Raw genomic sequence first — 14,737 nt, 5'->3', positions numbered from 1 at the left:
ATAGGGCAGTGTGCAGTGCGATGGCGATTGCATCGTCTGTGGATCTATTGGGGCAGTAATCAAATTGAAGTGGGTCTAAGCTGTTAGGTAAGGTAGAGGTGAAATGATCCTTAATTAGGCTCTCAAAGCACTTCATGATGACAGAAGTGAGTGCTATGGGGCGATAGTCATTTAGTTCAGTTACCTTTGCTTTCTTGGTTACAGGAACAATGGTGAACATCTTGAAGCAAGTGGGGACAGCAGACTGGGATAGGGAGAGATTTAATATGTCCGTAAACATTCCAGCCAGCTGTTCTGCGAATGCTCTGAGAACGCGGCTAGGGATGCCGTCTGGGCCGGCAGCCTTGCCTAGGGTTAACACGCTTAAATGTCTTACTCATGTCGGCCACGGAGAACGAGAGCCCACAGTCCTTGGGAGCAGGCCGCGTCGGTGGCACTGTGTTATCCTCAAAGCGGGCGAAGAAGGTGTTTAGCTTATCCGGGAGCAAGACGTCGGTGTCCGCGACATGGCTGTTCTTCACATTTGTAATCCATGATTGTCTGTAGACCCTGCCACATACGTCTCATGTCTAAGACGTTGAATTGTGACTCCACTTTGTCTCCATACTGATGTTTTGCCTGTTTGATTGCCTTATGGAGGGAACAAAGTTGAAGTCGGAAGTTTACATACACCTTGGCCAAATACATTTAAACTCAGTTTTTCACAATTCCTGACATTTAATCCTAGTAAAAATGCCCTGTTTTAGGTCAGTTAGGATCACCACTTTATTTTAAGAATGTGAAATGTCAGAATAATAGTAGAGATAATGATTTATTTCAGCTTTTATTTATTTCATCACATTCCCAGTGGGTCAGAAGTTTACATAAACTCAATTAGTATTTGGTAGCATTGCCTTTAAATTGTTTAACTTGGGTCAAACGTTTCGGGTAGCCTTCCACAAGCTTCCCACAATAAGTTGGGTGAATTTTGGCCCATTCCTCCTGACAGAGCTGGTGTATCTGAGTCAGGTTTGTAGGCCTCCTTGCTCGCACACACTTTTTCAGTTCTACACACAAATGTTCTACAGGATTGAGGTCAGGGCTTTGTGATGGCCACTCCAATATCTTGACTTTGTTGTCCTTAAGCCATTTTGCCACAACTTGGGGTCATTGTCCATTTGGAAGACCATTTGCGACCAAGCTTTAATTTCCTGACTGATGTCTTGATATGTTGCTTCAATATATCCACATAATTTTCCTTCCTCATGATGCCATCTTTTTTTTTAAGCGCACCAGTCCCTCCTGCTGCAAAGCACCCCCACAGCATGATGCATGCCATCCCCGTGCTTTATGGTTGGGATGGTGTTCTTCGGCTTGCAAGGCCCCCCTTTTTCCTCCAAACATAACGATGGTCATTATGTCCAAACAGTTATATTTATGTTTCATCAGACCAGAGGACATTTCTCCAAAAAGTATGATCTTTGCAAACCATAGTCTGGCTTTTTTATGGCGGTTTTGGAGCAGTGGCATCTTCCTTGCTGAGCGGCCTTTCAGGTTATGTCGATATAGGACTCGTTTTACTGTGGATATAGATAATTTTGTGCCTGTTTCCTCCAGCATCTTCACAAGGTCCTTTGCTGTTGTTCTGGGATTGATTTGCACTTTTCGCACCAAAGTACGTTCATCTCTAGGAGACAGAACACGTCTCTTTCCTGAGCGGTATGATGGCTGCGTGGTCCCATGATGTTTATACTTGCGTACTATTGTTTGTACAGATGAACGTGGTACCTTCAGGCGTTTGAAAATTGCTCCCAAGGATGAACCAGACTTGTGGAGGTCTACAAAAAATTTTCTGAGGTCCACAGGTACACCTCCAATTGACTCAAATGATGTCAATTAGCCCTATCAGTAGCTTCTAAAGCCATGACATCCTTTTCTGGAATTTATCAAGCTGTTTAAAGACACATTCAAATTTGTGTATGTAAACTTATGACCCACTGGAATTGTGATAGAGTGAATTATAAGTGATATAGTGGGAACAACATCCCCGATACACTTCCTGATGAACTTAGTCATCGTGTCCGTATATACGTCAATGTTATTCTCAGAGGCTACCCGGAACATATCCCTGTACGCTTGATCAAAACAATCTTGAAGCATGTATTCCGATTGGTCAGTCCAGCATTGAATAGACCTTAGCATGGATACTTCCTGTTTGAGTTTCTGCCTATAGGAAGGGAGGAGCAAAATAACACGCTTAAATGTCTTTACCAGAGTGAGTACTACAGTCAATGTGTTGATAGAACTTCGGTAGCGTTTTCCTCAAATTTGCTTTGTTAAAATCCCCAGCTACAATAAATGCGACCTATGATATGTGGTTTCCAGTTTGCATAAAGTCCAGTGTAGTTCCTTGAGGGCCGTCGTGGTATCAGCTTGAAGGGGAATATACAGTGGGGAAAAAAAGTATTTAGTCAGCCACCAATTGTGCAAGTTCTCCCACTTAAAAAGATGAGAGAGGCCTGTAATTTTCATCATAGGTATACGTCAACTATGACAGACAAAATGAGAAAAAGAAATCCAGAAAATCACATTGTAGGATTTTTTATGAATTTATTTGCAAATTATGGTGGAAAATAAGTATTTGGTCAATAACAAAAGTTTCTCAATACTTTGTTATATACCCTTTGTTGGCAATGACACAGGTCAAACGTTTTCTGTAAGTCTTCATAAGGTTTTCACACACTGTTGCTGGTATTTTGGCCCATTCCTCCATGCAGATCTCCTCTAGAGCAGTGATGTTTTGGGGCTGTCGCTGGGCAACACAGACTTTCAACTCCCTCCAAAGATTTTCTATGGGGTTGAGATCTGGAGACTGGCTAGGCCACTCCAGGACCTTGAAATGCTTCTTACGAAGCCACTCCTTCGTTGCCCGGGCGGTGTGTTTGGGATCATTGTCATGCTGAAAGACCCAGCCACGTTTCATCTTCAATGCCCTTGCTGATGGAAGGAGGTTTTCACTCAAAATCTCACGATACATGGCCCCATTCATTCTTTCCTTTACACGGAACAGTCGTCCTGGTCCCTTTGCAGAAAAACAGCCCCAAAGCATGATGTTTCCACCCCCATGCTTCACAGTAGGTACGGTGTTCTTTGGATGCAACTCAGCATTCTTTGTCCTCCAAACACGACGAGTTGAGTTTTTACCAAAAAGTTATATTTTGGTTTCATCTGACCATATGACATTCTCCCAATCCTCTTCTGGATCATCCAAATGCACTCTAGCAAACTTCAGATGGGCCTGGACATGTACTGGCTTAAGCAGGGGGACACGTCTGGCACTGCAGGATTTGAGTCCCTGGCGGCGTAGTGTGTTACTGATGGTAGGCTTTGTTACTTTGGTCCCAGCTCTCTGCAGGTCATTCACTAGGTCCCCCCTTGTGGTTCTGGGATTTTTGCTCACCGTTCTTGTGATCATTTTGACCCCACGGGGTGAGATCTTGCATGGAGCCCCAGATCGAGGGAGAATATCAGTGGTCTTGTATGTCTTCCATTTCCTAATAATTGCTCCCACAGTTGATTTCTTCAAACCAAGCTGCTTACCTATTGCAGATTCAGTCTTCCCAGCCTGGTGCAGGTCTACAATTTTGTTTCTGGTGTCCTTTGACAGCTCTTTGGTCTTGGCCATAGTGGAGTTTGGAGTGTGACTGTTTGAGGTTGTGGACAGGTGTCTTTTATACTGATAACAAGTTCAAACAGGTGCCATTAATACAGGTAACGAGTGGAGGACAGAGGAGCCTCTTAAAGAAGAAATTACAGGTCTGTGAGAGCCAGAAATCTTGCTTGTTTGTAGGGGACCAAATACTTATTTTCCACCATAATTTGCAAATAAATTCATAAAAAATCCTACAATGTGATTTTCTGGAGAAAAAAAATCTCAATTTGTCTGTCATAGTTGACGTGTACCGATGATGAAAATTACAGGCCTCTCTCATCTTTTTAAGTGGGAGAACTTGCACAATTGGTGGCTGACTAAATAATTTTTTTCCCCACTGTACAAGGCTGTGACTATAACCAAAGATAATTATCTTGGGAGGTAATACGGTCGGCATTTGATTGTGAGCTATTCTAGGTTTGGTGAACAAAAGGACTTGAGTTTCTGTATATTATCACAATCACACAATGAGTAGTTAATCATGAAACATACTGTATCACCAAGTACATTTTGCTCTGCCCAGACCTCCCCTGAAGTACCCCATCATGTGCATGACACCAGTAAGCCTATGGTCTCATGAATCTTCTCAAGTACCCCCTGTGGATAGGCCAAGTACCCCCAGTCCTAGTACCCCTGGTTGGAAAACACTGAGCTAGAGGATAGGTCCTCTTTGAGATGGGAGATGGCAAATCTCTCCTGTCTTTCTCTGCTCATATCAAGCTGCTGATTAAAAATCTAAGATGTTATGGAGATAATGAACTTTACCAGGACCATTTAGCTCAAACCTGGTTGCCTATGCCAGGAGGCTGGCACTTGAGCACAAGTGGATCTTCCATCAAGACAATAACCCCAAGCACTAATCAAAATCCACAAAGAAATTATTAATTGACAACAAAATCAACATTTTGCAAAAATCAACATTTTGCAAAGGCCATCTCAGTCTCTAGACTTGAACCCAATTGAAAACCTGTGGTCTGAATTGAAGAGGGCATTCCATAAGAGCAGATGAAGGATATCAAGGATCTGGAAAGATTACGTATGGAGGAATGGTCTAAGATCCCTCTCAACTTGTTCTTCAATCTCATAAAACCTTTTAGTAAAAGCCTTAGGGTACTAGGATATTGGAAACAGGGGTGCCAATAACTTTGACCCCTATCTTTTTTTTATTTTTTTGTATTACTTGTTAAACAAAATATATTTATCTGAGCAATTGTATTTGTATAAAATAATTATGGACCTGACCGTATATAGGCCAACACAATTCAGTGTATTGCTATTGTTTTTTACTTTTCCATCGACAATCAGCCAATCATTTATGTATAAGTGAACTCACCTATCCATCCATCCAGTCAAAATCTGACTTTTAAGTTTTCAGGAAATGTGACAGTAGTGTCACATTTCCCTGCTCAAATCATCAAAGGCCTCCTCCTTGCCAAGCTCTGAAACTGGCTATGAGCATAAACATGACTCAGAAGAGAAAAATCAAAGACTGCTGTGTCAGCCAATGGTGTTCTGTAGTTTATTTTCTTCTACGATTGTGTTGGGAAACAGCTGCTCCTCGCACTTCAAAAGGCTGGCAGCAGTACTGGGGTAAAGCATGTTTCAGTGGGGTAGTGCCAGGCCTCTGTGTTTTATCCTAAACTTACCCTGTATTGGGAGGAGAAAGGATACCAAGTCATAGGAGATTCATGAGTCTGCGTCCTGTGCCCTTTTACATGATAAGTATGAGAGTGCACTTATTGATTTATCCCTTGCTGCCACAGTGGAAATCAAAATGGATTTCTGAATCGGCTCGACTCTTAAATCCCGACCTGGAGGATTGTGATTTATGGGCCTGACGTCAGGAGCAGGGCGCTGTACAGACCAACTTATTCAATAAAAACCTGTTGAGTTGCCTTTTGAATACCATAAAACTTACATTAAAAGCCAGGTCTCAAATAGCTGCCTGTCCCTTATAACGGCACACATTTCGGCAAATAAACGCCTGTTTCAAATAAACGCCAGGTTTAATTGAATTATTTATCAGGTTACCATGAATTACCATGAATTATTAACAAAATATGGCAATTATCCGTTTTATCGCCAGTTAGAAACTGCTTGCCATTGGCTGCTAACAATAACAGCACTTACAGTTGACCGGGGTAGCTCTAACAGGGCAGAAATTTGACAAACTGGAAAGGTGGCATCCTATGACGGTGCCACGTTGAAAGTCACTGAGCTCTTCAGTAAGGCCATTCTACTGCCAGTGTTTGTCTATGGAGATTGCATGGCTGTGTGCTCAATTTTATACACCTGTCAGCAACGGGTGTGGCTGAAATAGCCAAATCCACATACTTTTGTATATATAGTGTACTTCCATTCATTTTTTCAACTGGTACCCTGTAATCTTCAGGCGAGTCTTGGGAGAACTGTGGGTGTCCTAAAGCAAAACAACCAACATGTACGTGTTCGTGAGAGTCTCACCTTTCCACAGAGGGGTCATATTAGTGTTTGGACGCTACAGACAGAAGTTGGCAGATTGGCTGTACCGACTTCAGCAAAACGGAGAACACCATCATGTTCGTGAGAGCCTCATCTTTCCATGGAGTGGTCATAATATTTTGTAGGCCAAACCCATTCCGACTCTACAGACGATTTTGTGAGAAGACAGATTTTCCGGATGTCTCATGGTCTGACAAACACCGCTCTAGCTCTGTCACCTTTCACCGCAGATGCGGAAGTGTGACATCGGCGGATGCTGTGGATTGAGACGCATCCAATGCAAAAAAGCAGATATCCAGTTTAAATTGACTGAATTTTATGGGGATTTTTTTATTATGCTAATTCGATTTCCGTGGGGGTGCGGACATCGACTCTAGCATATAAACACCCGGGCTAGTAGTTGAAGTTTTACGGTAAGTCAAAAACATATTTGTTCCTGCATTGCAAGAATATGTTTAGAATCACATACACGACTCTAAATTACTAGCTTACTCCAGTGTCAAATAAGAACAAGTTCAACTGTACATTCATTCACATGCTTTCCCCTCTCTGGAGGAATGTTATCTTTGACTTATCAAGTAAACAAGGCAATCGTTTTCGATTGAATAGGGCCCTTAAAATGAATGTGAGCATTCTGGATTCTCCCAAGGTTCCTTAGGATACACCTACCGCTCTCTGCGCAGGATGAACAAACATTAGATACAGCACACCTGTCAACTCACATGATTAATGGACTTACAATCATAAATAAAAGCATACATGATATCAGATATGAAAATATCCTGGCATGAAAATATTAACATCAAGTTACAGAGCAGTTTGAGGATATTTGGCCCTTCCGTCTCAAATGTTCACTGATCCACAAACTCCTTCTTCTGGTTATAAAATATGACATTTCTCAGGAGAGTGAGAAGTGATTTCAACTGCAGATACTCATGTTCATTGACATTTGTACTAGAAGTTTAGATTTAAAATAATGTCTTTGCTACCGTTATATGACTGTGCAAAATATATTTAGCTTTGGTATCAATGGAAATGTGAGAAGACTAATGACCCAATAACGCAAAGACAACTGTCAACACTGTCTAAGTCTCATCAATGTTCATAAATCTTGTCAGACAGTCTGACTTTTTCACACCTGAAGAATGGAGACAGCAGACAGCAGAGCTGCACAGTCTCTTAGGGAAATGAAAAATAATTATTCATCACTTGTCACCAAAACAAGAGAGGGAACTAGCTCTTCTGAACATGAAAGCTTCTAAGACCAAGGACTTTGATTTGAAACGTGTTCCTGTCTTACCAACTTACTTTTCTGACAAGACAGAGCTACGTCCTTTCATCCAAGTATCTGAGAAGTACGACATAACAAGTGTTTGATCAAGTTGTAGGGCCACTGCTTGTAAAGGCTGAATTAGCTCCATGTATCCATATGACAACACAATGTCATGTGTTCCCACAGGGGACCAGTACGAAAAAATTCTGAAAATGTATGCACACTCTACTGTAAGTCGCTCTGGATAAGAGTGTCTTCTAAATGACTAAAATGTAAACATTTAAAAATGTAATGTAGTTAATACTTAAATCAGCTGGCATTTTACAAATGCAGTTGGCAGTTTCATAATGTCATCCACACCCAGGGCCGGATTAAGAAATCATAGGGCCCTGGGGCTTTGTTATTTTTTATGCAATTTTTCGTCATTTACATGTGTCGTGACGTGACTTTAACATTAATCTGAAGACAGTTATTAATACTCGCCGAGTCTACTCGCTCTTGAAACGTGAGAGACAGCGATAATACTTCGCTTTGGCCAAACTAATATATTTCTCAAATTTCCTTAATCGGCTGGCCCTTATGTCCTAGCTCTTGGAAATGTTGTAATTCACCGTACACACTCTGACCCATTGTCAGGTATGCAACACTGGAGCCAATCTCTCTAGTATCTTAGTCAAAAGGAATCACACACACCATTCAATGACAATCCTGCCTACCGCTCTTTAGTCTATGATTTGTTACATAATTCCTGTAGGCTGAATTGAAGAGAAAGGCCTAATTTTGTCTTAGATTCCTCACAGGGGGCACCAATACGTTGTGACGTGACTTTAACATTAATCTGAAGACTGTTATCTCAAATTAACTAACTATGTTTAATTGTTACCCGATTAAATTCAGAATGTAACAATTAACTCATTAGGATTGGGGCACCACGAGAGCGGTTGTTTAAAGAGTTACCATCTCCCGAATTAAACTCTAGAAGGTCTATACCTATCACATCGATAAACAGTCAACTTATTAATCATTACCTCATATCATATCATATCATCATTCTGAATGTGTGTAGAGTTTGTGTAGATTGATGAGGAGAAATTTTGTTTTTGTCCATTTTAGAATAAGACTGTAATGTAAGAAAGGGTGGAAAAAGTAAAGGGGTCTGAATACTTTCCGAAGGCACTGTAAAAAGAAGAAGTGATGCAGTCAGTCTCTCCTCAACTCTTAACCAAGAGAGACTGGCATGCATAGTATTTACAGTTGAAGTCGGAAGTTTACATTAACCTTAGCAAAATACATTTAAACTCAGATTTTCACAATTCCCGAAGTCCAAGTAAAAATTCCCTGTCTTAGGTCAGTTAGGATCACCACTTTATTTTAAGAATGTGAAATGTCAGAATAATAGTAGAGAGAATTATTTATTTCAGCTTTTATTTATTTAATCACATTCCCAGTGGGTCAGAAGTTTACATACACTCAATTAGTATTTGGTAGCATTGCCTATAAATTGTTTAACTTGGGTCAAACGTTTCAGGTAGCCTACCACAAGCTTCCCACAATAAGTTGGGTGAATTTTGGCCCATTCCTCCTGACAGAGCTGGTGTAACTGAGTCAGGTTTGAAGGCCTCCTTGCTCGCATACACTTTTTCAGTTCTGCCCACACATGTTCTATAGGATTGAGGTCAGGGCTTTGTGATGGCCACTGCAATACTTTGACTTTGTTGTCATTAAGCCATTTTGCCACAACTTTGGAACTATGCTTGGGGTCATTGTCCATTTGGAAGACCCATTTGCGACCCAGCTTTAACTTCCTGACTGATGTCTTGAGATGTTGCTTCAATATATCCAGATAATTTTCCTTCCTCATGATGCCATCTTTTTTGTGAAGCGCACCAGTCCGTCCTGCAGCAAAGCACCCCCACAGCATGATGTCCCCATGTGCAGTTGCAAACCGTAGTCTGGCTTTTTTATGGCGGTTTTGGAGGAGTGGCTTCTTCCTTGCTGAGCGGCCTTTCAGGTTATGTCGATATAGGACTCGTTTTGCTGTGGATATAGATACTTTTGTACATGTTTCCTCCAGCATCTTCACAAGGTCCTTTGCTGTTGTACTGGGATTGATTTGCACTTTTCGCACCAAAGTACATTAATCTCTAGGAGACAGAACACGTCTCCTTCCTGAGCAGTATGAAGGCTGTGTGGTCCCATGGAGTTCATACTTGCGTACTATTGTTTTTACAGATGAACATGGTACCTTCAGGCGTTTAGAAATTGCTCCCAAGGATGAGCCAGACTTGTGGAGGTCTACAATTGTTTTTCTGAGGTCTTGGCTGATTTCTTTAGTTTTTCCCATGATGTCAAGCAAAGAGGCACTGAGTTTGACTGTAGGCCTTGAAATACATCCACAGGTACACCTCCAATTGACTCAAATGATGTACATTTGCCTATCAGAAGCTTCTAAAGCCATGACATCATTTTCTGGAATTTTCCAAGCTGTTTAAAGGCACAGTTAACTTAGTGTATGTAAACTTCTGACCCACTGGAATTGTGATACAGTGAATTATAAGTGAAATAATCTGTCTGTAAACACTTGTTGGAAAAATTACTTGTGTCATGCACAAAGTAGATGTCCTAACCGACTTGCCAAAACTATAGTTTGTTAACAAGAAATGTGTGGAGTGGTTGAAAAACGAGTTTTAATGACTCCAACCTAAGTGTATGTAAATTTCCGACTTCAACTGTATACTTGTGCTGGTGGAAACATGTATTTGTCTGTTCAGCTGTTATACCCTTTAGGTGAATAAACTTGGTTTGAGCTTTAATAATCGTCCGTGAGTTTTTACTCGGTTCATTTAGAACCTAATAGTACTAAATACAATTTCCAGTGGCACACTGACTCACCTAATGATGAAGATGAAGCCATAGGCTTCTACTCACGGTGATGGCCGATGATCTCCTCTTGGCAATAGCCTATCTCAAGATGAGCTACTTTGAAAAACAGTGCTGCTGTTCGCCAAAAAGTTGGGAGAAAGAATATTTGAGAAAAAGTAGTTTCTATTGGTTCTACAGACAGATTTGTTTTCTCTTTTCAGCGGTAGGCATTTGCTTTCCAAACTGTAAGGTTTTCCCGTGACTGTATTTTGAAATTCGCAAAAGGCAAACAGACAGCAGCAACCAACCACAGAAATATAATCCATAGATGGCAGTTCCCATTCAAGTCTGGAAGCCATTTAAGACTGGCAGCCATTGCTAGCGTACCCATGAGTTTAACATTCAAATTGCCAGGGTGAGAGGTTCCAAAATCCTTCTATGGATTAGAGTGGCGCAGTGGTCTAAGGCACTGCATTGCAGTGCTAGCTGTGCCACTAGAGATCCTGGTTTGAATCCAGGCTCTGTCGTAGCCGGCCGCGACCGGGAGACCCATGGGGCGGCGCACAATTGGCCCAGCGTCGTCCAGGGTAGGGGAGGGAATGGCCGGCAGGGATGTAGCTCAGTTGGTAGAGCATGGCATTTGCAACGCCAGGGTTGTGGGTTCGATTCCATTATGAAAATTATAAAAATATGTATGCACTCACTAACTGTAAGTCGCTCTGGATAAGAGCGTCTGCTAAATGACTTAAATGTAAAATATTTGTCTATGGCCACAACGCAACAAGCTGTATATTTGGATCGCATGCTGCCAGTGGTGTAAAGTGATTATGTAAAAGTACTACTTAAGTAGGTTTTTGGGGTTTCTGAACTTTAATTTACTATTCATATTTTTGACCACTTTTACTTTTACTTCACCACATTCCTAAAGAAAAATAATGTACTTTTTACTCCATACATTTTCCCTGACCCCAATAGTACTTGTTACATTTTGAATGCTTAGCAGGACAGGAAAATGGTCCATTCACGCACTTATCAAGAAAACATCCCTGGTCATCCCTACTGCCTCTGATCTGGCAGACTCACCAAACACACATGCTTAGTTTGTAAATGATGTCTGAGTGTTGGAGTGTGCCCGTGGCTATCCATGAATAAATAAAAAACAAGAAAATGGTCTCCATCTGGTTTGCTTAATATAAGGAATTTGAAATGATTTATACTTTTACTTTTGATACTTAAGTATATTTTACCAATTACATTTACTTTTGATACATAAGTATATTTAAAACAAAATACTTTTAGACTTTTACTCAATAAGTATTTTACTGGGTGACTTCCCTTTTACTTTAGTCAATTTCTATTAAAGTATCTTTACCTGTACTGAAGTATGACCATTGGGTACTTTTTCCAACACTGCATGCTGCCCAAATTGCGGCCTGACTCACACAATTGACCAGTCACATGTATTTATTATGCAGTTTATTTTTCTATTTTTCTATGAATCAGTTACCCAATCAAGGCAGGGCCCCCCCCAGTTACCCACGTGGGCCCCCTACCTCCTCTCTTCCCCCCATCTAATGATTAGCAGAGCAGCAGACAGCAGTAGGCTGCCTACACTCATTGAGAGTGGGCTCCTGAATCATCCTGTGGTTGGCGGTTGCAGTAAAATAATAACAAAATATACTACATCTCTATATATGCATTTTTTTATTATTATACTTTTTTGTGCCTTTTGGGCCCCAATGTGCCTGGGCCCAGGGGCTTCAGCCCCGGTAAGCCCCTGCATTAATCCGGCCCTGTCCACAACTCCCAAATAATGGGGAAGCTTACAATGAATGCCAAAATGCATAATAAAATATGATTTGTTAAAATAGATATGACATGACTGAGTGAGAGGTCGTCAGTTTGGACATGACTTACCTTCATTGTCCATCACCCTGTATGTCATTCGTACCATTTAGCTCTTTGTTAGTCACCTTGCAAACACAATTCCACTTCGTTTGGAAATATGCCAACACCCACAACAATCTGAAGCTGTAACCTGACAGCAAACTGGACAATGATGAGTTTGGACGTTCACAAGCTGTTCAATGGCATGTTACATTTTAGCCCTACACCCTCACTTTATATCGGACTGTTTCTCTGCGCAAGAATAAGATGTCCGCCTTTCTCTATTCCATTAGTAACCCCACTCATTCTAAAACATATCAAATATCTCTATGCATAGAACAGATATGAACACCAGGCATGGTGTTAAAATATCCATGGTGATTCTAAGCATTATTTTTAGTAGATAACTGCAGCTAAACCAACTTCTGGGAGCAATTCTCCCTCAATGACTGTAATCCCCCCCTGTAAGAAAAAGATAGTTGACCTAACCATAAACAAGCACACACTAAACGTGCTGTTCCATATAATAACTCACCATAAAAAGCACACACCCAATGTATATAAAAACACAAGAAACAAGAACAAACGGTCTGTAATAACAAGAATCAAAAGTACTGTATGACACAGAAACCCATGTCCTGGATGTGTGGATCTCTGGCCCTCTCCCAGGGGAAGACAGGAGAACATGTAGGGTGGGATAGTAGATTTCAGGCCCTGTCTGTCAGGGTGGTCTCACCTCCAGGGACCTCATTAGTGGCTTGGACACTCTACTCTCCACTCTCCAAATATCTGACTCCACTGGCCACTCAACTTCCCTTGATTAATTAAGCATTAGCGCAGGCCTTATCCACCAGCCAAGAAACCAGCACACCACATATAGAGAGGGGGGGAGAAAGAGAGAGAGAGAGAGAGAGAGAGAGAGAGAGAGAGAGAGAGAGAGAGAGAGAGAGAGAGAGAGAGAGAGAGAGAGAGAGAGAGAGAGAGAGAGAGAGAGAGAGAGAGAGAGAGAGAGAGAGAGAGAGAGAGAGAGAGCACCATAAATGTCCCACAACGTTGCAGTAGCATTGTATCCAGTACTCCTCAGACTCCTTGTCTTGTCTACTGAGGTAATTAATGAGGACCCAGCTGGCTGATACCAGAACAACAGAGTTCTCAACAAGAACAAATGACCTCACCAGAGTGCTGCTGCCCCCTCACACATCATCTCCTCAGGCACAGGACACATGCAGAGGAGAGTTGAAACATGCTAACAGCAGTCAATCCACTCATACTGGAACTCCATGCAACATCACTCTGTGGATGCTCAGTCCTATAGTAAAATGAATGTAAATTAGACCTTTTATGTTCATACCAAATCAGCATCATAAATCATTTTAATTTTCTTCATGGCAAACCTCTACAATATATCAACATACAATAATGAAAACCAGTTATGTTTTTGTTTGATTTGAATGCAATATTGTCTGACAGCATATGACACACTGTATTATATAACAACACTAGTATATTTGACAATAGATGCTTTATTTTCTCTGAGGACTGTACTATGGTTCAGGAAAGGCAATAGAATAGAGTGACTGGAAAATTGGTTTTGTAATGATGAATTTTATTCCCAGAAGATTCTTTATAACTGCTAGAGAAATGGAATGGTTATTGTGCTGAGTTGGCGAATGTGTGTGTGCACTGTATGCATGTTCAGAAGCAGTATATTCCCAGGTATTATATGACTTCAGAGTGCAGTTCTGCCAGATAGGTGTGTGAGGCAGAGGGATCATGACTGGATTGAATTAGGGGCTTTGAAACATGTGGCAGACAGAAAAGACCCTGGGTGTTTCTCAATATGCATACTACCGTGCTCCACACTCTCATGCTCCGAGTGCATTCTCCGACCACGTTCTCTTGCGTACGTTCTTGTGAGGACGAGAGTGTGGAGAATGCATAAAACAATACATTTGAAAAGCACTCGCACTCCCCCTACTGTATTACCTCACACTTCACCTCCCCATTCACTGAACCTTCTTCCAAGATGTACACAAAGCAAATGTTTTACTTCATAACTATCATCTAGATATGTGAATCGTAATAATCTAGCTAGCCAGCTAGTTAAACAGGCAAAAACGACCTAAAAGTAATATTATGCAAGGTAGATGTACATTTTCCGTGGATAGCTACCAATTATTCATGGCTAGCTAGCTAGCCAGTTAGCCTTATTGACTTACTATGGACATACCCATTCGTCTTCTAGCCAGAACAGCAATGGCAATAGAGACGAAACAAGATATACACAAAGCAACCGTTTTACTTCCACACTCTATCAGCTAGCTATATGTGAATCGTAATAATGTAGCTAACCAGATACACTACATGGCCAAAAGGATGTGGACACCTGCTCGTCGAACATCTCATTCCAAAATCATGGGCATTAATATGGAGTTGGTACCCCCCTTGCTGCTATAACAGCCCGCTCTTCTGGGAAGGTTTTCCACTAGATGTTGAAACACTGCTGCGGGGACTTGCTTCCGTTAAGCCACAAGAGCATTAGT

This window comes from Coregonus clupeaformis, chromosome 15, assembly GCF_020615455.1.
Source record: "Coregonus clupeaformis isolate EN_2021a chromosome 15, ASM2061545v1, whole genome shotgun sequence".
Classification (NCBI taxonomy): Eukaryota; Metazoa; Chordata; class Actinopteri; order Salmoniformes; family Salmonidae; genus Coregonus; species Coregonus clupeaformis.
The sequence above is the reverse complement of the archived record's forward strand: the minus strand, read 5'-3'. Positions refer to the sequence as shown.